At 40.6% G+C, this 23,209-nt stretch overlaps 2 long non-coding RNA genes across 3 annotated transcripts in view; one reads left to right on the top strand and one right to left on the bottom strand.

Moving 5' to 3' along the window:
- The window catches only part of LOC311511399, an 83,221-nt gene that overhangs the window by 33,498 nt on the left and 26,514 nt on the right, over positions 1-23,209 (top strand). The window lies entirely within an intron of this gene.
- Positions 2,130-22,596, bottom strand: LOC311511398. 2 transcript variants are annotated; one of them, XR_014709276.1, is made up of 5 exons: positions 22,425-22,596; positions 15,075-15,171; positions 7,345-7,438; positions 4,842-4,936; positions 2,130-3,856 (listed from the first exon to the last, which is right to left on the bottom strand). It is a non-coding gene; the product is annotated as an uncharacterized lncRNA (long non-coding RNA). The 2 variants fall into 2 exon arrangements; XR_014709277.1 differs by having other exon boundaries at positions 2,130-4,936.

A 23,209-nucleotide genomic window follows, 5' to 3' on the forward strand; every position in this document is an offset into this window, starting at 1 on the left:
CTGGGTTTGATTCATAGCTTATTAACACACCTGCTTCCTGACTTTGAGCAGTCACTTAGGCCCAGATCCTCAAAGGTATTTATGTGTGTAGCTTCCAGGGAAATCATTGGGACTTAGGATGCCTACATACCTTTTGAGAAGCTGGGCCTTTTAATCACTTTCCAGTTCCCCATCTGTAAAATGATTCCTCAAACAATGCTTCCCTGCAACTGTTGTGACGATAAATCCAAAAATAATTGGATACTACCTTGGTGGCAGCCATGTAACTCTCCAGCTCGGTAAAAAGTGAAAAGGTGATCTGGGGATCAAGAGGAGGAGGATGGTTTTTATTTCTAGATGGAGCTGGTTGATAGCTGTAATCTTTTTTGTGATGACCATAATTTGGATAACCCATTGCCCCTTCTTGGGGCACTGCTGCATATAGCAATGTTGACTCTACTATACGGTGTAGTTATTGGCGGTAATGTTTCCTTTGCTTTTCACATTTATGCTGAAAGGCCAGGTGCTAAGATGTTTGCTTAGGTTTGATCTAGTGATTATTAAACTACCTATTACCATTGTTGACTCAGGGGCAAATCTCCTTATTTCAGTATGGCCAGATTGTCTTTCCAAGAATGGTACTAGGGTCCCCCCCAAAAAGCATTTTCATTGCCATTGGAATGCTTTGAGTATTAAGGTGAGCGGGAAAGATATTAGATGATATGTAGGAACTGGCTAATCCCCACACTCTGTGCCAAGTTTGGAGCTACCAAATACTTCCAAGGTCCACTCTACTATACATTTCCCTTGGCCTTTTGTGGCTCACTAGCTACAATCATGCTTCTTCCCTTTTCCGCAGATGTGGGTAACTTACTAACATGGGCAGCTATGATTGCACATGGTTCTCTAGCAGAGTAGTAATTTACAGGTAGTCACAGGCTACTTCCGCATTTTAAAAGATGCATCTATATTGTTGAGATTAGCATATCCCCTATTGGCTTTCCTTTTTGTTAATCTGTTAGAGTTGTTGCATCCAGGCCATTCAAGGATCCAACTTTAAAACTTGAGGTTCTGATTTCATAAAGTGCTGAGCAACAGTAACCACACTGGAAGTCAATAGCAAAGGCAGGTAGACCACACCTCTGAAAAGCAAGCTTTAAGTGTATACGTATCTCATGGAATGAATGTTGGGCTCCACTAACTAGCTAAGTCCACCTGTCCTGAAAAACTCCCCACCAACAGTGATCGGAGATGAAACTGATAAAGTGTGATCTAATGGAGTGAAATTCAGGATTACTTGGTTCTGTTCTTGGCTCTGCTATTGAACCTGAGAGGATGGTCCCCTGGTTAGGGTGCTAGCCTGGGACTCTACAGAACCCCTGTGGATAATAGCATTGACCTATCTTACAAGGGTGTTGTGAGGATAAATGCATTAAAGATTGTGAGGTGCTCAGATAGTACAGGAATGGGGCCATATTAATAGCCAAGGTAGGCAGATAGTCTAGTGGATTGTATTTAGGAGTCCTTGGTTTTATTTCCATTGACCTTATGCAAGTCACTTCCCCTCAATTTCCTTGTCTGTAAAATGGGGCTGAAGATACTCTCCTTGATTTATAAAGTGGTTTGAGGCCAGTGAATTAAAAGGGCTGTGTAAGAGCCAAATGCCTTTTTTGCTTCAAGGTTTGTTTATTTCACACAAGTATAGCCTTCACACAACCCTCTCGGAAATGATGGCAAGAACAGCAAAGATTCTCTCAGGCTTGTGTGTATGATCTTTTCTTTTCTATCTTTTGCTTGGAGGCTCGAGAAGATTAAAGAGTTGTTGTATGAGCCCAACTCTGACCCAGGGGGGTCATAAGTAAAAGCAAGAGAAGTACACAGTGAGCACTTCAAAGTGCTTCAGAGCACAACTCTTACTTCAGTTCCATTAGAAATATTGAAATTGCCATGCCAGATTAGACCAATAGTTTGTCTAGTCCTGCCCTCACAGTAGCAAAGAACTTAAGTTTCAGAAGAAGATTTAAAATCCTTCGAATGGACAGTTATGTAAATCATATTGGTGGGGGGCATTTCTTCCTAGCTGTTAGTAGTGGGCTCATGTCCCGAAGCATGAGGACTGGGGTCCTTTTATAAATATTTCTCCTTGTTACTGTAACTGTCTATGATATTCTTATTGCTGATATAAATATCTAAACTTTGAACCCTACTAAGAGCTTTGTCTCAATAATATTTTGCTGCAGTGAGTTCCGCAGGTTAATTATTTGTAAAATGGGGCTAAAGCTTTACCTACATTTACTTCAGTTGAAAAGTGCCATTGTAATGCTACAGTTCGATAGGGTTCTTGGAGATGGCTCTGGGTATGCTTCCTAGACAATGAAGGGGCAGAAAGGAGATTATGTAGGTGTCTGGCTGGCTGTGTACCACTTGAGTTGACCATTTGAATGCCACTGAGATATAATTATATTGTGTTGTTTTGTGTGCTTGGGTGCCTAGAGCTTTGCATGGGCATCTTTTTAGTTATTGTTTATAAATAAATGAAATAATGACGTTATTTAAACATTGTGATTGTTGGGAATTTGAACCCAGGCCCTACCTAGCTAAGAACATGAGCAAGAATAGATCCTCTAGCAGACTCCAGTCCTCTGTTGATCAGGCACAGAGGGGGATATACATAGGGGGAAAGTGTTGTTATAACTGTGATTTGTAATTATTACTTTCCAAAGCATAGGGTTGGTCACATGTGTTAACAGCTCGGGTGGTTTTACTGTATGCCTCTTGAGACAGGGTCAGGCCAGATGGCTACAGGAGAGTAATAGAAGGCAGATATATTAGCCCCATGTTAAGTAGGTCCCTTTTCCCTGGGTAAGGTAACAGGGAAGGTTCCAGAACCATCAGGAACCTTCTGGAGACAATTAAGACAGACAGGCTGATTAGAACACCTGCAGCCAATCAAGAAGCTGCTAGAATCAATTAAGGCAGGCTAATCAGGGCACCTGGGTTTAAAAAGGAGCTTACTTCAGTTTGTGGTGCACGTGTAAGGAGCTGGGAGCAAGAGGCGCTAGGAGCTGAGAGTGAGAACGCGGACTATCGGAGGACTGAGGAGTACAAGCATTATCAGACACCAGGAGGAAGGTCCTATGGAGAGGATAAAGAAGGTGTTGGGAGGAGGCCATGGGGAAGTAGCCCAGGGAGTTGTAGCTGTCGCACAGCTGTTCCAGGAGGCACTCTTGACAGCTGCATTCCACAGGGCCCTGGGCTGGAACCCGGAGTAGAGGGCGGGCCCGGGTTCCCCCCAAACCTCCCAACTCCTGATCAGACACAGGAGGAGTTGACCTGGACTGTGGGTTCACGAAAACGGCCAAGCTGAGGGCTGCCGTGAAGCTCCAAGGCAAGCAAATCCGCCAATGAGCGCAAGACCCACCAAGGTAGAGGAGGAACTTTGTCACACTCTCTACACCTCAACCAGACAGGTACTTGGGTTTTTCTGTTGACAGTGACTACCAGAGGCTCAACAGCTTTCGCAGCATGATAAATTTCCACAAGGCCAGACGCTCCCTTCCCCTACGCTACTGTGTGAGACAGACAGTTTTAGAAGCATCCTCTTTATGCAATTCATCTGCAGTCATAGCACTATAAGCTCTTTCGAGAATGTTGAGGAAAAGCCCCTGAAAATTCCTCTCTAAAGCTTGTCTCAATTTATTTTAAAAAGGCACGGTTATTGTATTTCTCAAAGTCTGTCTGCAGCTATGGCAGAAGGAAACAGATGTAAGCAAGCCTATCCATTCCTTCCTTCCAAGGCTCTGTTAGTTCCTGGATGGCAGCCAATGTTCAAACCAGGGCTCAAGGCGGTACCGCTTTCTCTCCTCTCCCTGACCTGCTAATAGACAAGACATTTGTACATTGCTGAACACTGGAGTACACATTGTGCTTTGCAACTGGACAGTCTAGGGTACTCAACAGAGTTGTAAATCTCCAGTCCTACCTTTCGTCGCGGGAATCTTGGCTATTGTCAGAAATAGTCCCTTGTGAGCTGCCCTAGATTTAAAGAAAACCGCCCTCCCCCAGTACACACAACAAAAGTAGCTGGAGTTGCTGTTGACACAAAGTCTCCTGTTAGCCAGAAAGTGATCAAAACAACCTTGTGACATGAGTGATTGGCTGTGTGTATGGCATCAGTTCTATGATACAGGGGGACTGCAACGTGTTTGTCGGGTTCTGTACTGCAAAGCTTTGATAATTTTTGTCATCGAAGCAAAGTCTTATGCCAGTTCAATGATGTAAGGTCATTTTAATTCCGTCCCACAGTTGTTGGTGGGTTCCTCCCGCCCCTTTTCCCTGGAGGTTAATCACTGCGTGAGGTGATTGTCCCTGGCGCATTCTGTGATCTGGAAATTTGGTTGCTAATTACTGCCTTAGCACCGGGGAAGGAATCTGCAGAGTCCTGCTCTGTGAGTGACTGCACTGGTCCATGATTTGAACTGCAGGATTTTTCTGGCTAACTATGAGTCTAATGGGGGTTGACCAGTCTGCGTCTGGAAGAAAAATGGACTCCCCTTGTAATCTAGAGTGTATACCTAATAAACTCTTAGCACTTCACAAGCTTAGCAACACAAGAAGGAAAATACCTGTCCGGAAAGGGAGATAATCCCATTTTAGGAAAAGCATAGTTGACTTTTCTTTTGACTTTGCTGGATTTGGGGGGGAGGAAAGGGGGAGACTTGTGTAATTGGGCCCAAACCTCCCTAAAAATCTTGCTCAGAGGATGAAATATTTCTTCCCCTTTCCCTTTCTGGTCACGTTTTACCTCTGGAGTTACTCAGCGAATTAATAGGTATAGAAATGCAAAGCTCTTTTCTTATTACATGCCATCGATCTGATTGCAGTGTCATTAATTGAAAGACTCGGGAAATGTGATGGATGGTTCGGCTCAGGATTCCACATTCATTTTGGCGTAGCCCTGCAGGAGAAAAGCTGCATGAAGCTGATTGAAGGGCTCTTTTTGTCTGACATGAATTATTCTTTCATTGTCAAATCTTGTAACAGCATTCAGACATAGGGAGATTTACAATGTGAAATCCTAAACGGGGTCTCGTCTTAAAATAAAATTAGGAAGGAAAAGGCTTTATTGTACAACATTGAAAATAGCTATATTTGTTAAAAAAAAAAAACAACCCTATTTCTATAAATTAAATCTCTTCTGCGAAACCCAAGGGGTTAACTTTGCTCACTCAGTTTTGAATTTGTTCAATGTTAAGGCCACAGATGAAAAACAATTGCTTTAATCATGTAACTATTGTCAACGTTTTTATTACAGCCGAAGATGTTTGGAAGGGTTTGTTTGTTGGTTGGACTACTGTCATTTACCTACGATATTGATTTGCCCATTAATCTGTGGACCCCAGTTGTCCTATAAAATTATAGTTGAGATTATTTTTATTAGGGCAAAAAAGAAGCAGGCAATATTTAAATAATTAATTTGAAAGAAATTGTTTAGAATTTGGGAAAGCAGGAAAATATACAATATCGCCTGTGCTCTCAACATTTCAGATTTCACCCAATTTGTCTCTGACAGCAAATCTTGTTAAATGTCTTGTGATTTTGTTCTTAGCTGATGATCCTGGAGAGTCCTACTGCCTAAATTCCTGTTGCTCTTTTGTCTGTTAAATATTTGTGCCATGCTATTGGGAAATGCCTACAATATCACCAAATGGAACAATAAAAATCCAGCATGAAGGTACAGTCCATCCCTTACTTGTAATTGATGTTACTGGTTAAGAGTTTTTAATGCAAAATAGCCACCCAACTTGTAGTCTTATTTGAGAATAAAATAGTGAAATAACATTATAAATTGTAAATATATGAATGCCTAGGGAGGGAGGGAGCTAAATTAGACAGATTAGATGAAGAAAAAAATATTGGTTTAGATTAGTGGTGTCTATTCATCTAATTATTTTTTTAAGAAAATGACTCATTTTATCAGCATGTGGTATGTTTTAAGGACTGAAGGTATTAGAAACCAGGCTGTAAACTCAATACAAAATGGGCTAGGAAACAGAAGAATTAGACATAAAATATAATAATGAAAATGATCTATCTCAGCCTACCTACTTGCCTAAGCAGTTATAACACATCCACTGCAGGAATTCAGATCTTCTACTGTTCTCTTTGCCTGCGTGCCCCCCTCAAATGAGACAACACATTGAGTGTGATTATTTTGTGTTACAAACTCTTCAATAAACATTCCTTTAACTTGAAATATATATTGCAGGCAACAAATTGGTCCAATAAGGAGGATTAGTAATTCATACTAACGTAGGAAATAGCCTATTCACATACTATGAAATCAAATGAGTTGCTGGGAATGGTTGTCCTGTCCCCCTCCCTATTCTGTATATAACACCCTCACATATGTATATTAAGGTCTCATTCTTCAGTGAAGGGTGAGATTATTTTGTAGAATCTGTTATGCTTTTGTCTCTCTCTCTGATAGGACCTTTGGCAGAGGGGCTGAGAGCAGGGTTGTTTTCGTGGGACTGCAGATCCTTGCTAGTGCTCTCCTTATCGTACTAATCCTGTGGTGTGTCTCTTTCAGAGAGCACAGAGACTAGGATAAACCCTGCTCTTGGCATATTGGAAATCTGCTGTCACCATAGCACCTGCAATTCCCAACAGCTAAATTTTGAAATGAAGTGCATGGCAGGTCAGCACCATTTAAAATTTAAAAAGCCTGTTACTCCTTTCGTTCGTGCTGTACAGTCTGCTCTGGGATTCTTGCACTCAGGGCTTCATTTGGTCAAGAAATTGTTTTACTGAAGCTGCCCTTTAATCCTGTTTCATTGAGAACACCTGCTGTGTGGTTACCAGCGACTAGTTATTCACTACTTTTTCTAGCCATTACTATTCTCTTATTGGGGAATTTCTCTTTGGGGATGTCTTTTTGCTGCTTTGTTTTTTAAAGAGGGTTTTGTTTTTAAGCCTTCTCAGGCTGTATAAAGTTGACGACTTTTCAGGGTCACTGGGAGGGGAAAAAATGGTCTCGTGTCACAAACAAGCCTTCCAAGGATTGTGATAAAAGTAGCAATAGAGCTAACGAGATAGTTAGGCAGCACATGTCTCCATGTGGGACTTTGTGGGCACATTAGCCACAAGAAAAAAATGCTACTTATAAGTAACAAACTAATTCCATCAAACGATTTAATTTTTAATCTGTGCCATATTTCAAAACATTCCTTCAAATTAAATTTCAATTGACACTAGAGTTGTTCTTATGAAATCTCTGGACATAAAATTGCCCACAGGTTATAGTCGCATCTTTGAAATATTCTGTGCTTAACAGACCGTAAACAGGGTCTTTCTCATCCTTACCTCTTATTCAGGGTGATGGTGGATTTTTTGATCTGGGAAGGTGTCGTCTTTTTATTTTTGTCCTTCTTGATAACATAGCACTTTTCTGGTTTTCCTAAAATGAAATTCATTTGTCGAGCTTAAAAACAAATGAGGATAAAATGTTCTGTATTTTTCTTTTTAATTGTTAGGCTAACGTCTATAAACATGTGCGGAAAACACCCTTAAAATGTCCTTTAAAATAACCGTTACTTTTAAAAAATTAACAGTTTCGGTTTTTAAGAGGGTATAATTTGCTCATTTTGCGGGCTTAACTTCAATACAGTCAACCCTCTTTTAGTCTCTTCTGAAGAAATTAAATTTCATACATATTTATATATTAAATGATCAAATACATATTTGTCAAATGCATCTTTAACTCCAGAACAGTTGATTTAAAAAAAAAGTAAGGATGCACAGCTACGGATCAGAGAATCTCTTTTGTTAAAACCTTTAAATCGCCATTTATTTGTTTGTTTAGTTCAGTTTCTTTTTATTGTGTTGTCCAAAGAAAAATATACAATGCCATGTCTAATTATGTTAGCATTCACATTAATAACCTGTAGCTTTACATAACAATGAGCACTAACCATTGAAAAAGCAGAAACAGATGCAATTATTTGTTGCTAGCTAAGTTACTGTACGTGACCCAGGTGCTGTATTATTATTTGCATGTGTTTCCCACCTTTGTTCACTCAGACGCATGGGGATCTCAAGCTATTGCTGACTAATTGATAGTTGTAGTAGCTGTTATAGGCTCCTTGGATTAGAAATGCAAGCAGACGTGTGTCTTGATTCAAACATTAAGGAACACACACTCTCACTTACTTACATGGGCAGAAAGTCTTCATACTAATAGAGGTGTGGGATGGAGATAGCAGGACATAAAACAGAAGAGAGAGAGGGAGAGAGAGAGAGAGACAGAGACAGAGAGATGGCATGCAGCATATATACCCCTACAAATAGTTCTAAAATGCGTTTGCAAATGCAGGAGTCTTCAGAACCTTCCAACAGTTCAGAACACCCTTTTTATCTCTTCTCTGCGGGACGTCTCCTCCAGATTACTCGAAAAAAGCGGAAAAGGTGAGAGCTCTGCCATCTTAGCTCTGAATTCATCTGATTTCCTTCCCCCCCCCACCCCCCTGTATTCCTCATGCCATTGTCCATTCTTATGATGGCAGCCGCCCTTGCTCTTGAATGCAAGTGTCACAGCGGGAGCAAAAAGGGTTCAGGGCTGCATTGTCAAAGCCATGGTTGCTTATTGTTTCTTAGCCTTTCACTGCTCTGCTTTTCCAAGCCTCTTTCCCTGTCAGTGGCCCCTGTCAAGGGGAGGAGTAGGGAGAAAATTGCAAGAGTTAGTCGTCCTTTTTATTGCACACTGTTATGATAAACAGCCCAGCAATAGATTCCACAAAATTAGGAATTATAACGATGGGACGGGGTGGGGTGGGGAGAATTCTTTGTAGGTTTGTGTTTGTCGCTGTCCATCTGTCAGAAGGTTGGTTTCTTAGGAAAGACTTTTGTATTGCTGTTTTGGCCAGCCAAAAAGTAGAAGCAGCTGCAAAGTGAACAGTGAGCTATTTAGCCACAAGGTAAAAATTTCCTGTTGCTATTTGGATACTGAAGCTTTTCAATCTTAAGGGGGAGAAAAAGCAAATGAAAGCAAATGAAGCAAATGAAGGGGGAGAAAAAGAAAATGACTGAAGGCATTTCTTAGCTGTGGTCCATCCATCTATCTATATTTTACGTATAAAAGCAAATTATGATGATTGCAACTTGGCTTCTTTTGAAAAAGGTTCAACAAAGAACAAGGTTTTTGTTTTAGAACATTGAATCTTGCACTGGAAAACGAAGAGGGGAGCAACTTTCTTGTTCTAGTCACAAGAAAGACGCCGGGTTGTCAGTTCATCTTAAAGTAAAATTGTGTCGTAATTTTTTCCTCCCCCAACAAAAATTGTGCTCAAGTGTGTAGTTGACATTTATATATCTGTCTGATTGTTTTCCACAAACAGGCCAGCTTTTCCGGTACCCCAACTTCAGGGAGGTTACAAAGTAATGGCCTCAAAAGTTTTTTGTTTAACTATGTCCTGGTATTAAAAGCAAATTATATTTATAAAATGTGGCTTCCAGTAAGAATACAAATGCATTTAAGTATCCAAGCTATAAAGTTTTGTTAAAGATAGGCAGTCTGACCAAGAAGAAGAGAAGCAAGTGAAATTTGGGCTAGAGCTCTAAATTGCTCTACTAAATATCATCATTTTACCAATCCCCTTTTATAGTTAGCAACCTTAATGTAAATTAAATTTGCCCGGTGTGGAATTTAATTTTTAAAGGCATCTCTCATTACATTATATTGACAAAACTATTTTGATATCTATAATTATCGAGAGAAAACATTTAAAATCATTCAGATGTTTTTTCCTTTAACTCTGAATATCTAAGTGGTTGCGAATGTCTAGAACTATTTTATCATGTCTAATAATAGTGGGCAGAGTGCTTTCTCAGTTGTAAATGTAGTTTAAGTCTGAGTGGGGTTTTGGAGAGAAATATCCTTTAACTGAACGTTCATACCTTGTTTTGGTTATATTTGAGAAGACCCCATTGTTTGACTCTCCAAAATGATAAATATTTCTTGTGAATTATTTTGAAATAAATGGGGAAAAATATTTCAGACCAACTTCCCTTTTTAATAGAAAATTTTAGAAGTTACTGATTCTAGTGTGTGTTAATGGTCCGATGAGCACATTATCTTAATACATCCTGCAAACACCTTGACTTGCTTTGTGCAATAAGCTTTTTTAGACATATGCATTGTCTTGTATTACCGAGGTTTAGGTCAAGCATGTGTCTGTTTTGAAATTTCTCTATAAATGAAACTGCTGAAGCAATGTTGAAAGAACTCTGGCCTTGTTTTCCGCCAAAGTCTGAATGCAATTGAGGCCACCCTGAGAGCACAATGTTTAATTTCTATTCCACATCTGCCTTATATTTGCAATTGTAGGCCAGTGGTCCTGGGCAAGGAGTACTGATCAATGATAAAGTTTAGTATCTTCTTTGCCAGGAGATTGTCATGTCTGCCCTGTAAATCTGGACTATCATTTTGGAAAATCTTCTTTAATGGGAGCTGAATTGATAACCTCTGATGATCCTTACTATGGGGAAAAATACAACTGTAGAACAGCATTCAAATATATTAAAAATTCCGCACACTGGCTCTTCCAGATACTATCGGCCTAATTCTGATTCTAACTCACTCTAGTGTGAATAAGGAGTCATTCTATTGAACTCAGTGGAGTTTTACCTGTGTAAAACAAGTAAGAGTGGTATCAGTATCAGGCTCAGTTAATTTCTTTTCAGTTCAAGACCATGGACCATATCTTTCAGGTCTTTCCCCATGCACAGCTCCTATTTACCACTTGTAATGACAGATGCTTATGGGCCAGGTACAATGGTCCCAATTCTGCTTTCATTTACATGGTGTAAATCTTTGACTTGGGTGGGTACTCCAAATCCACACCCACTAAAATGAGATCAGAATTTGACTTTCTGGGGTCCAGGAATAAACTGTTGAATGTTTTCTTTAGATAGTAAAATGTATTTCCAATGTAAAACGAGAAGGTTGGGATTTTTACAAGTGCTCTGCATTGGCCTAACTCTGCTCTGATAGATGTCAATGGAAACTTGACCACTGAGTTTTGTTGGAAACAGAGTTAAGTCAGTGCTGAGCAGTTTTGAAAATCCAATCCTGAGAGTAAATGAGAGGTTAGCCAACATAAGGACAGCAGGATTTGGCTGCATAAATGTGTTTTACTTCAGCACAGAGCAGTTAATGGGGAGTGAATGCAGAGCTGTCATGACCCTGGGAATGGGAGAACTGGTTTGGATGTAATAAGAAAAAAACTCCCTCTAAATGCTTTCAGCTGTATTTAATTTGAGGATAGAATATTATCTCCGTATTTTTGTGGGTTTTTTTCAATAGTCAATAAACTTCTAATACAATAAATGGTTGTATCAGTCTCTATTCCTTGAGCCCTACTCTTACTGAGTGGAATTTACCCCCATACAGAGGAAAGACCAAGGCACCTCTTAACTCCCCAAAACCAAGCTTAAGAGGGACTAAAGTGGTACCCATGCCTTGTACTGGTCCCCTAAGTAGCAATGAATGTAATCCTCCTGGTGTTATTGAGTAACTCTGTTACTTCAGTAGGAGTTATTCTGTATCCAGAAGGGAGAATGGATCATCGGGGTCCTATGTGAGACCAGAATCTGAGCCAAAATCCCAAGAACATAAGAATGGCCATACTGGGTCAGACCAAGGTCTATCTGGCCCATATCATGTCTTCTGACAGTGGCCAATGCCAGGTGCCCAGAGGGAATGAACAGAACAGGTAAACATCAAGTGATCTGTCCCCCTGCCGCCCACTCCCAGCCTCTGACAGACAGAGGCTAAGGACACCATCCCTGCCCATCCTGGCTAATAGCCATTGATAGACCTATCCTCCATGAATTTATCTAGTTCTTTTTTTAATCCTGTTATAGTCTTGGCCTTCACAACATCCTCTGGCAAAGAGTTCCACAGGTTGACTGTGCACTGTGTGAAGAAATGTTTCCTTTTGTTTGTTTTAAACCTGCTGCCTACTAATTTCATTTGGTGACCCCAGTTCTTGTGTTATGAGAAGGAGTAAATAACACTTCCTTATTTACTTTCTCCACATCAGTCATGATTTTATAGACCTCAATTAAATCCCCCTTTAGTCGTCTCTTTTCCAAGCTGAAAAGTCCCAATCTTATTAATCTCTCCTCATATGGAAGCTGTTCCATACCCCTAATCATTTTTGTTGCCTTTTCCTCAACCTTTTCCAATTCCAATATAAATAAAAAGGCTACTGGCACAGCAATGGGAATCTCACAACAGAATCTGTTCTCTTGAGATTTGTAGCCTTGTTTTGCACTGAGGTTCAGGTGAGTCTCCTGACCATTGAGGTGCCTTTTTCTGACTGGAACCTGAACTCTGAACCTTTTGAGGTTTCCCCAGCATGTTCAATTATCTATGGCAATGAATTTAAAAGCCAGTCACTGTACTCCTTGCTCACAACACATACAACTCCCACTGACTTAACTGGGATTTACATACATATAAAGGCTGCAGGCTTAGAAAGTAACAACTGAACACAAGCAAAGCAGACTTTTTTGGATAGCAAGGTGAGGACAACATGACTGGCCAGTGGAGGCCAATGTTAAATGTTTATTGAATCCACACCCATATTTCATTGTCATTTGTGGTATATAGGAATAGGACAGTATCTCTTTAAATAGTACGTGAGCCATCTAATAGTGTTCACTCTTCTGTGTTTTAGAAGCCACCAGAACCCAACCAGAAGTGCAATGTGTACATCTATCTAGGCCTTGCATGTTGTGTGTATTCGGTGAATATGCTGTGCCCATGTGGTTTCTTCATTTCATGTCTGTTGTGTAAAGGGCAAAAGACACAACGTCATTGTGGCCCAGCTACTGATTCAAGAGAGTATGGAGTGAAAGACTGGCCCAGCAAGTTACTCTTCTAGTGGGCAGGATTGTCTTGGTTTTCAGTACATAAATGTGAAATTGTGAGTACTGTATCTATTAGAGATGGTTCAGAATGGTAGAGTTGGGGGTGCATAGCAGTTTACACCAGCTGAGGATCTGGCCTCGGACTCGTATCCTGATCTGAACTTTCCTAAAGTGGGAGATGTTTGCATCTGCTGCTTTGGTTCCTTTCTACTTTAGAGGTGCCAAATGGATTAACCAGATCAGAACTTTGAAAGCTATGGCCAGTTAGTGCAACAGAGAACATTCATGTGATATTAATGGCAGCAGAGATCAGGCTTCTTCTTACAGGCTTTCTAACTGGATTCATTAACTACGTATTAATAGTGTGTTAGAAATATCTTAGATGTTCAAATATCAGGGTTAATCTGTATTTTACAACTAAACACAATTTCTGCTTTGCAGCTGAGACTGCCAGAAGGTGCCTTCAAAAGGAAAATTAGCCACTGCCTTGCCTTCAGTTTGTTTGATTGTTTGTTTATGTTAGCGTTGTCTACTGTCTAAGAACTGTGTGTGAAATTCCCACTTTTATCAGTGCATGTCCCATTTCTGGACCCAGCACAGTCACTAATGCAATGATAGTACCTAAGTAAAAAAGCTTGGGCAATATTCTGCCCTCAGAGACATGCTCACCGCTCCCAGTGACTTCACTAATAGTGGATCAGATCCTGAAGTGCTTAACTATGAAATTTTCCCCCAAGGCACAAAATGAGAGACAGGTGGCCAACTCCTGTTGGTTTTTCAATGGGAATTGGGCACCTAATTGTGCTTTGTACCTTTGAAAATCTCTCTCTTTCGTTCTTGAAATCAACCATTGTTTAATCTGAGCAAGGGCTGAGTAAACATACCTCGGTTAATAACAATACATACTTACCCTTTTCATAGTCTTCCATCCTATGCTCTCTAAGCATCTCAAAAATTAGTTATTAGAGTTGCGTAGATACAGCATTTGCAAGCACAATTTGACCCCTTTGTGTAATAAATACTAAACTTGCTATGGGAGGATTTGTCTCATGGGCCATGTGGCTGAATCTTGGTACCTTACTTTCAAAGGCCAGAAGTGGGATCTAGAGCATGGGATTTGAGGTCAAGACTCCCACGTTCTGATTTCAGTGCTAGAGACTGACTGACTGTGTGTGGATTTAGGCAAGACACTTAATCTCTCTGTGCCTTAGTTTTGCCACCTGTATGGCAATAATACTTCCCTATATCTCTGGGCTGTTTTGAGGCTTGCTTAATGTATGTAATATGCTTTGTTAAAAGGGACTAGGAAGTACATATAATAATTATCATTTAAAATTTGTTCTGCTAAAATGGGTGAATTTGTTTAGTTAAAATTAGACCACTCCCGCCCCCACACACAAACACACACATTCTTTCATCAAAATCTCAGACCAAACCTCTTTGGAGGTATGAAAATATTCATTAAACTCTTTCCTTATTTGTTTTAATTTTCATTCAGGTCTGAAATTCCAGTTTCCAAACTGGACTAAAAACAGAAGTTACAAGATCTTTTGAGACAGGCTTTTTTAAAGGATGCTTCTGACCTGCCTGAAAGCAAGAAGTATTGGAAATCTAACCAGAGAGTCAGTTCTCATTAGATTTCAAACACTGGGGCAGATCATACAAGGAGCCAAGTGCCCTTCACTCACATGGATTTCAATGGAAGTAGAGGGTGCAATACCTTGCAGATCCCAGACTTGATTCCCAGTTGCTGGAGGTTCTGGAGGAGTATCCATAAGGTTCAGAAAAGCAACTGCTTATTCAAGTGCTTATTCCAATCAAAATGAACCTCCAAACTTATGGAAATTCACCCATCACTGATATCTACCCAGTTTCACATTAATTGGTGTGGCCGAATGCTAAAACACTGAGGATGAGGGTATCTCTCTCTGTCTCTCAAGTAGTTGTACTGGTGAATATCACCATAGTATCGGAGAGCCTAATGAAAGTGCTGACACAAACTCAAATGTAATGGCACAAAAATGCTAGAATAAGAAACCTCTTGTGTTTCATGTTCTTTGCACTAGAATTTATTGCAGACCATGTTTCCTGTATGTTGCCCCTCTTTTCCACTTATGATACTCACCTTGACCCCTCTACTTGTTTGCTATTCCCACTCCTACCTTTTTCGTTGCTCTCCCTGTGCATGGATCATCCTCCCAATTCCAGTTGGTCAAGTCACTATCTTCTCCACATCAAATTCCTCCTAAATCCTCACATCTTCAACAGCACCCAGAGAAAAAGAATTACCGTGTTAATATATGGGGGTGTGTTTGTTATGGATCTAGATAGATTAGCTAAAAGCTGTGCATATACCTAGACAAAGTAACCATATGGTCTTCCTACTGTAAGCTTTGTACTTCCTTCCTCCACATGTTTATTAGTCTAGAATTAGACTGGTAAACTCAACTCTTTATGGGGGGCAGGGGACCGGGACAAGTCCTTTTTTTTTTTTTTTTTCCTCCACAGAGTTCACAGCACGTTTTGGGGACTGTGTGAACAGGTTAAGTGGTAACAATTCAGAGTTAGTTCAAGTACAAGTCTTAGATCAGAAAAATGTGAGATCAACACAGCTGTCACTAAGACCCATGCACAGACAGCAGGCGGAGCTTGGGTGGTAAAAGTCAATCAGAGGAACTATGCTGATGGACACTTGCTGTGCATCGGGTCCTGTTGTTCTATTGAAAACAAATGATGGGTCTGATCCTGAGAGGTGCTGAGCATCTGAAGCTGTCGTTCAAGTCAGTGGGCATTGCAGGTGCTGACAACCTCTTATGAAAGAAGACATAGAGAGTCACTGGTTACTTCTCAGTCATAAACTCTTATGTACCACCAGCCAGTGTACTAACCGCTTGTTACTGTGATGTCGGATGATAGCAAAACGCTTCAGAGCCAGTCTAGTCTGTGGTGTAATCCCATATTCAGGACAAATGCCCACTAATCACTGTTATCAATGCACATTACTTCTCCATCTAATATTACTGATATGAGGGGACAAAGCACTCTTCATAGACACTGCCTGAAGTTCGATTAAATTGCAAAATACAGAACCAGCCCTATCATTTGTTGGTCCCAGCTGATGGAGACTGGTAGAGTTGATGGTTTCCTCTGTCCCAATTGCTGGAGACTGGATGATATGGACTGGTAGGGTTGCTTCCTTCTTCTGTATTTGCAGTGTTGGAGGAGAAGATATAATTATCCATGAATGGCCAAGTTTTGATGGGATGTGGAACCTCTGGAAAAGCATGTCTTGCTTTGGTGGTTAAAAGTGCTTCCTTTACTTATACTGTGTATGTCACTGAGACCAGGAATCGTAGGCATTTCTGTGTGTGCGTAAAATTACACAAAACAAAATGGGACTTTCTTGAATGTTCATTCCAAAAAAGACACTGACACAAATGGACAAATGTGGTTCGTACCAAGGTTACTATACAGCCAGTCAGCTCCCAGCATGCAGAGATGTAATATTTGTTTTTGTTTTGTTCACAGACCCTTTAATGGCTTGGAAAAACTTTCATGGGGTCAAAATTAACCTAAGGTGGTTATTTGTATTAGGGTAGAACCTAGAGGCTCCAAATGAGATCAGGACCGTATTATGCTAGACATTGTACAAGCACATAGTGAGGGACAGTCTCTGCTCCAAAAAGTGTAGGATCGATAGGCAGGAGAGACAAAGGAAGTATTTTGCAGTATTGTTGTAGCCATGTTGGTCCCAGGATTTGAGGGAAACAAAGTGGGTGAGGTAATAGCTTTTATTGGACCAACTTCTGCTGGTGAGAGAGACAAGATTTCGAGCTCTGCAGAGATCTTCAAATCTGGGAGAGGTAGTCAGAGCGTCACAGCTAAATACAGGGTGGAACTCGGCTAGACACCAAAAATCATGGACTCAGTAGAGACTCAAGTTTTATGTCTCATTACAACAATCTCTATGTAACCCACTAACTCTCTACAATGTAGTAAGATCCAATAATTTAAAGAGGCAAATTCATCAATTCATTCAGAATAAGGTTATTGCTTTGAGATCTTTGTTCACTGTTTTTGAAGTCCAGTGTTTCTTCTCTTCCAGTTTTAACTGTTTGAACTCACTCAATATTTGTGTGTGTAGTTGTATAGTGCTTTTCATGTTTAAAGCACTTTCCTAACCATGAGCTTGACTCACCTCTTGTGGGTGCACGTGGGGCTACATTCGACTGGGGCACAACTCCATGGGGAGAGAAGGCACTGATGTTGTCATCATACTTCTCCAATGGAGGGCAGTTTTATGCCCAGCTGGGGCTCCACAGGTGAATAGATTGCTTAGAAGACCGATTCAATCTCCTATAGGTCTTCTCATCTGGTCCTGCTACTCCTGGGGCTTTGTCGGCCACCTCTTAGCCACTTGGCAGAGTGGGCAGGCAGGCGGCTTGCACTTCTGGGACTTTCTGTCACTGGGGAATTGTAGCCTGGGCTTGACTGGTTGAACAAAGGCAGTGTTTCTGGCTCATGAAGCATTGCTTCATCGTATTTGTCCCCTGAAGTAAGGAAGTAGGTATCATGGTACCCAGTTTTGCACCCGGGGAAACAGTAGCACAGGAAAAGTGACTTACATCTATAGAGGAGTCCGTTTTAGAGCCAGGACTAAAATTAAGTTCTGTGCTTGAACCTAGAGCTGGTCAAGAATTTTTGACTAAGCCTATTTCCATCACAATGCCAGTCTGTAGACACAGGTCAGTTTTGATGAGTTTTTGTTTTGAAAAACTTTGGAAATTTTTTTTTAAGTTGTTGACACCCCCGTCTTGACATTTTCTGAACAAGAAGTCTATTTTTTTTATTTAAAACGACTTTTCCTTTTCAAATGTAAGTTAACTAAAGTAAAAACAAATTAAAAAGCTGAAATTGAAATGAAACGTTTAGGTATTATCAAAACAAAATGTTTTGATTGATCCAAACCCACGTGTGATAATTAGTTCATGAACATTTTTGAGATTTTGACTTTTTGTCCCAATTTGGGATGGGGAAAAAACTCAAAATCTGGAAATCCTCTCTGGGATGGGACAAGTCTTTCCCACCCAGCTCTACCTGAACCACTGGACAAACACAGGAGACCACACTTCAGGGACCATCTTTTTGTTCTGTGTTTGTATAGTGTCTAGCACAATGGGGTCCTGGCCCACGTCTGAGACTCCTTGGACCTACAGCAGTACAAATAGTTAGTAATACTAAATGGTAGGAGTCCTTACTGTCTTTATGGGAAACGTCCCTCTACAGGGGTAGAAGCATCACTCCTGCAAAGTCCCCTGGTAGCTGACTCCTGATACTTACAGAACTTTGCCTATGCTTCCAGTTGAACGCACTTACTCTGGTAAAGTGGATAACTCCATTAGAAGGAAAATTGGAAGTGGGGAGAGAGGGTTTAAGAAATGCTAGGATTCATTTGAACAAGTTATTAATCAGCTTTCATTATCTAATTTAGCTATATACTTTAGCTTTAAAATTAGCTAATTTAATGATGACATTGTGAGAATTAAGTCTATGCAAAAAGGTAAAACCTCTCAATAGCTCTCATGCTGTATATTTACTGCCTGTAGTGCAATACAGATGACTATAGATACTGTAGTAATAAAGCTATATACACTGTTGGCCTTGTAGTCTCACTCTTTGAGAAAGCATGTCTGTTTCTAAGGGTGCACTAAGCCTGTAGCTTGCTATTTTGGATGCCTCCTTCTAGGAAATGATTCAAAACTAAACATTTGTAAAATGATCTTGTGGGCCATCTGGTTCTTGCATGTTTGAAAAGCTACATTCAGCAGGGTGGATCAGACAAGAAAGTCAGCGACAAACCCTCATTGTTCTGAGATTTAAAATTAACTTGTTGTGGCTAAAACATAAAGTGTTAGCTCTTTAGAAGGCATGCTGTCAGTCCAGTGCACTGTACTTGGTCAGTCAAACTGTGATTAATTGCAGCACAGTGGTTTACAATTTGAAAGAGACATAAAATGTTAATATTTCTTCCCATAATACCCAGATCATATTCGGGCAGAATATACACACACTTAGTCCCTGCTCCTACAGACATTTGTGCATGCAAGTGTCTTACTTTGCTCACATAGTCTGACTGACATAAGGGGGGTACTCACTTGAGTAAAGTTGTGCACGTATGTGGTTGTGTTAACCACATTGGTCTCACTCTGTGTCCAGTGCACATGGGTTCTGAGTCTGTTGCAGCCCCAGGTAGGCACCCCAGTCTCTAGCTTAGTCTCGGGGACATTTTACGTTATCATTTCTGGAGGCTCCCCGTTCAATCCCAACATGGCAGCCATCACATAAGTGGAAGCTCATTTGGGGTTTGAACTGCTGTGGACCTCAGATGTGTGGATGGTGCTTCCTCTATCTAGAGGAAGTATGTAACCCACTTGACAGTATGTGTTATGCCTCTCTTCTGTGCCTGATTCACAAAGGATATGCGTCTCTTACAGCTCTTAGCTCAAGCCTGGTTCTTTATTTCAAGCTGTAGAGACTCCATCTTTCAGCTCTGGAGATCCCTGGTTTAATCCTTGGTGTGTTGGCTAAGACGATAGCTGACACATTTGCAGGATCTGACGCCTTAGGCTATGTCTATAAACGAATAGAATGGTTTGGCTATTATGAAATATCTGACTGACTGTACAAACCATCAAGGAAAGTTGCGATTTTAGATCTTTGTTTATGTACCCCCACAAAGGATGGACATTGTGACTGTGGCTGTTGATTTGCAAGAGACACTGGGCCTGGTTCTGGTCTCTCACTGTTTTCTCCTCATTGCAACACCTCTGGCTTCATTGGAGTACCCCTGATTTCAAGTGTGTGAGTGTAAGGGAGATCAGAATCAGGTCACAAAAGATTATGAAATATAAAGTAACATGGGATGATTATTTTTTCAACTGTTTTGTGAGTTAGACACTGAAAAAGGCTTGAGAATACTGTAACTAGCTGAAAATAAAGAGGGAGTTTTGGAAGGCAGAATGTCATTACCCAAGTTGGACTTTGTCCAGGACTAACATTCCTGCCCTTGCAAAAAATACAATGGCATTTTTAGAAATAAAATTTTTCATAGTGCTGCTATTATTATTTTTGAATCCCACACCAAAGACACTATCTGCATTCACAAGCTATCAGAATCTCCTTACAATTTGCTTAGCTAAGTTCACAGCATGCACGGTTTAACAATCACAAAGTGCTTGGTTTTAAAGTTACTGTAAGTCCTGAATATGTTCTCTCTGTATTTTTGGTCATTTCCTCGATGGAATTTAGTGAGCATAGTGAGTTTGTGGAAGCCCATCTTTTAGAAGAGATGGATTTACAGCGGTAAGAAAAGTGAATCATGTGTAAGAGGGTAGGATGCTTCAACCAAGATCTCTGCAGGGTTCATTTTCTTGAGCCAGGATATTTCTATAGGATTCTCTGCCCTCTGGCAACAGTTCATTATCATTAAGCTTTAAAAACATTGGGTTAGATCCTCCTTTGGTGTGCTTTCATTGAAGACAATGGAAGTACGCTGATGTACACCAGTTGAGGACCTGGCCCGTTGTATGTTTGGGAGGGAATAATCCCACCACTAGTATGAGTCACTGCTACTAGGATGGCTTGGATAAAATAACCACTGATTTTAGCTTTCACCTGTCCCTCACCAATCCAAATCTTGGCCCAAATTCTGATGCACTTACTGAAATAATCAAGCTTTTCTTAAGCAAAACTACCATTGAAAGCACTAAACCGAGAAAGGACTGTGAAGAAGGGACTCCGGTTTTCAGGATTTAGCCTCATAAAGCCTGATGCAATGACCAATAAAGTCAATGGGAGTCTTATTCCAGGGAATACTGGATCAGACCTTTGCTTAAGGTTCAAGAAGCTCTGGCAAACTTTTTATGCCTCTCTATTTATTTTAATGTTTTCCCAGCCTCTTCGCTTTCTGATCTCTCATTCTAGCACTGCTAGAGTAAGGACATTATATTGTGGGGATTTAGTTTATGCTAACATTTTCCCATGATGTGGCAGGGTGCATAGGCTTTACTTGGTTTCCAGCAAGCAGAGAGTTATTTCACTGCTCAGACCCTACACAGAAGTTCTGTGCTGATGGGACTGAGAACTGAAAGTCCCAGTGTTTACTCAAAAGCATCCTAGGAAATATTACAGAAACAGCCATTGGATGTGAAGGATAGAAGGAAGAAAGACCTTTGAAGGAGGGAGAGCAGCAAATTAAAAAAAGAGTAGAACCTGAGGGCTTATATCCCTTCAAGGCATAATCCAATTTCTAACTAAATGGAGATAGGAAGAAACTTTCCCTAGATGCAGACTATCCCATACCTATGTATGAGAGGGGTCAGTGGAGGAAGGGCATCCTTCCAAAGTAGCTGCTACTGGCTACTATGAAAGACAAGATTCTGGGCTAGACGAACAATTGGTTTGACCCAGTATAGCAATTCCTATATTCCAAAATCAAACCAGGTTCATTGGAATAGTTCCCAGAGAAGTCACATGATTTACATGACAGATGTGCTTAGCCTACCCCTTTATGGTCAGGAAAGTCACCATCAACTCAGCAGAAGTAATTCTTTACTGACTTCTCAGAGAGATTTATTGACAGACTCCATATGTTAGCTGAACTCTCAAGAAAATAGGGAAGAAAACAGAAGGACCAAAGCATTGCCCTTTGCCTGTCTGATTCAGATAGGCAGTGGCCTAGTACAATGGCACCTTCCCCCAGTAATTGTGGTCTGTCTCATTATTGCATTGCCTTTTATTTTACAGAATAAGTATATCCAGTTTGTACAAGGGGAACATGTTTTCCCCTCTGGTTGTTGTGTCACAGCAGAAGCTTAAACCCAATCTAGATCCCAGCAAACCTGTGGGAAAGGGCATGAACCCATTCAACCTGAACCCTGCTGATGGGTTTGCAATGAGAGTCAGTCAATAGGAAACTAGGTACATTCAAACTTCAGACCTATGAACGTATGCAAACAGGCCCTGACAAAAATTAAAAAAAAAACAATTCAGAAATCTTTTTTAACTTGAGCATGGAAAGGTTTGTTTTCCAGTAGAATACCCAGTGCTAAAGCTTTGCAAGTTACCGAATAGCAGAAGCATTGGGTGGTTTCCTGACCTTGCCTGATTTCTAGTCCACCCATAAAGGGTAGTTTTCTGGCCCAAGCATTACCTCTGAAATATCTCAGGCTGCAGATTCAAATCCCAGCAGGTGCAACTCTGTCCTTTATTCTTTTGAGAAAGATAAGCTCAGTTCAATTCCCTTTACTCTTTAGAACAAAACCTTGCTACAGGCCTTTCTACGCTACCTGGGTATTAAAAATCTAGTGACACTTTTCGTAAGGCTAAGAATTTGCTGTGGACCAGTTGTCTTCCAGCACTGCAGACTGCTCCATTGATTTTTATCAGTTGGTTGCCACCCTTACCCCAGAAATGGCTTCATTTCATTGATGCTATATGAAGAATTTGCAAACCTTCTGGATGATAGACATTAGAAAAATGTAACGTTCCACAGATGTGCTGGTCATTCTGGATAAGCCTCAGGTGATCATCTGAATATTGGGAGGGTGCTGATCTGAGCAGAAACCTTTGAGGGTCACAGATGTCCTTCCTCGATCTTCACAATTTCTTACATGTCCACCTCCTGCTCTGTGGTCCAGTAACTACCTCCGTCATTCTCAGCCAGAGCTCTTCACTGCCTCTTCACTCCCCTCTCCTCCTCCCACCCCCCCATCCTATGCCACCAGGGACAGAACAAAGCAGTCACTGTTAGGAGAGAGAGAAGAAACACTACAGAAATGTGATTCACCACCCACACATACATATCTGCTCTTCCTTTCTTTAGATAAGCAAGACTTTAACTATAACCATAGCATAGATAGGGACACACCATAATATTTATTATCTAATTTAAATTCTCATTATATTCTATATTAAAGAATGAAGACTTTGACAAAGGGCCTGAACTAATTGCTAATTATGCTATTTTGCAATCTTTTTACAATTTTGTTCAAGAAGGATTAAAAAATCTGCTCATTATTCGTTCCTCTTGTTGGCAACCTCAATACAGGATCTCTGCTCTTGTGCTTAAGGCACAGGACTGCGCCTCAGGAGAGTGGTGGTCAGCTGGCTCTGCTACAGATTGTTCATGTGAACTTTGTCATGTCACTTACAACAGGATTTTCAATAGTTCTTAAGTCCTAGGAGGCAGAAGCAGCTTAGGTTCCAGGTGGACCAAATTTTTAAAGGTGTTTAAGCT

The sequence above is a fragment of the Lepidochelys olivacea genome (genome assembly GCF_965140295.1).
Source record: "Lepidochelys olivacea isolate rLepOli2 genome assembly, chromosome: 22".
Lineage (NCBI taxonomy): Eukaryota > Metazoa > Chordata > Testudines > Cheloniidae > Lepidochelys > Lepidochelys olivacea.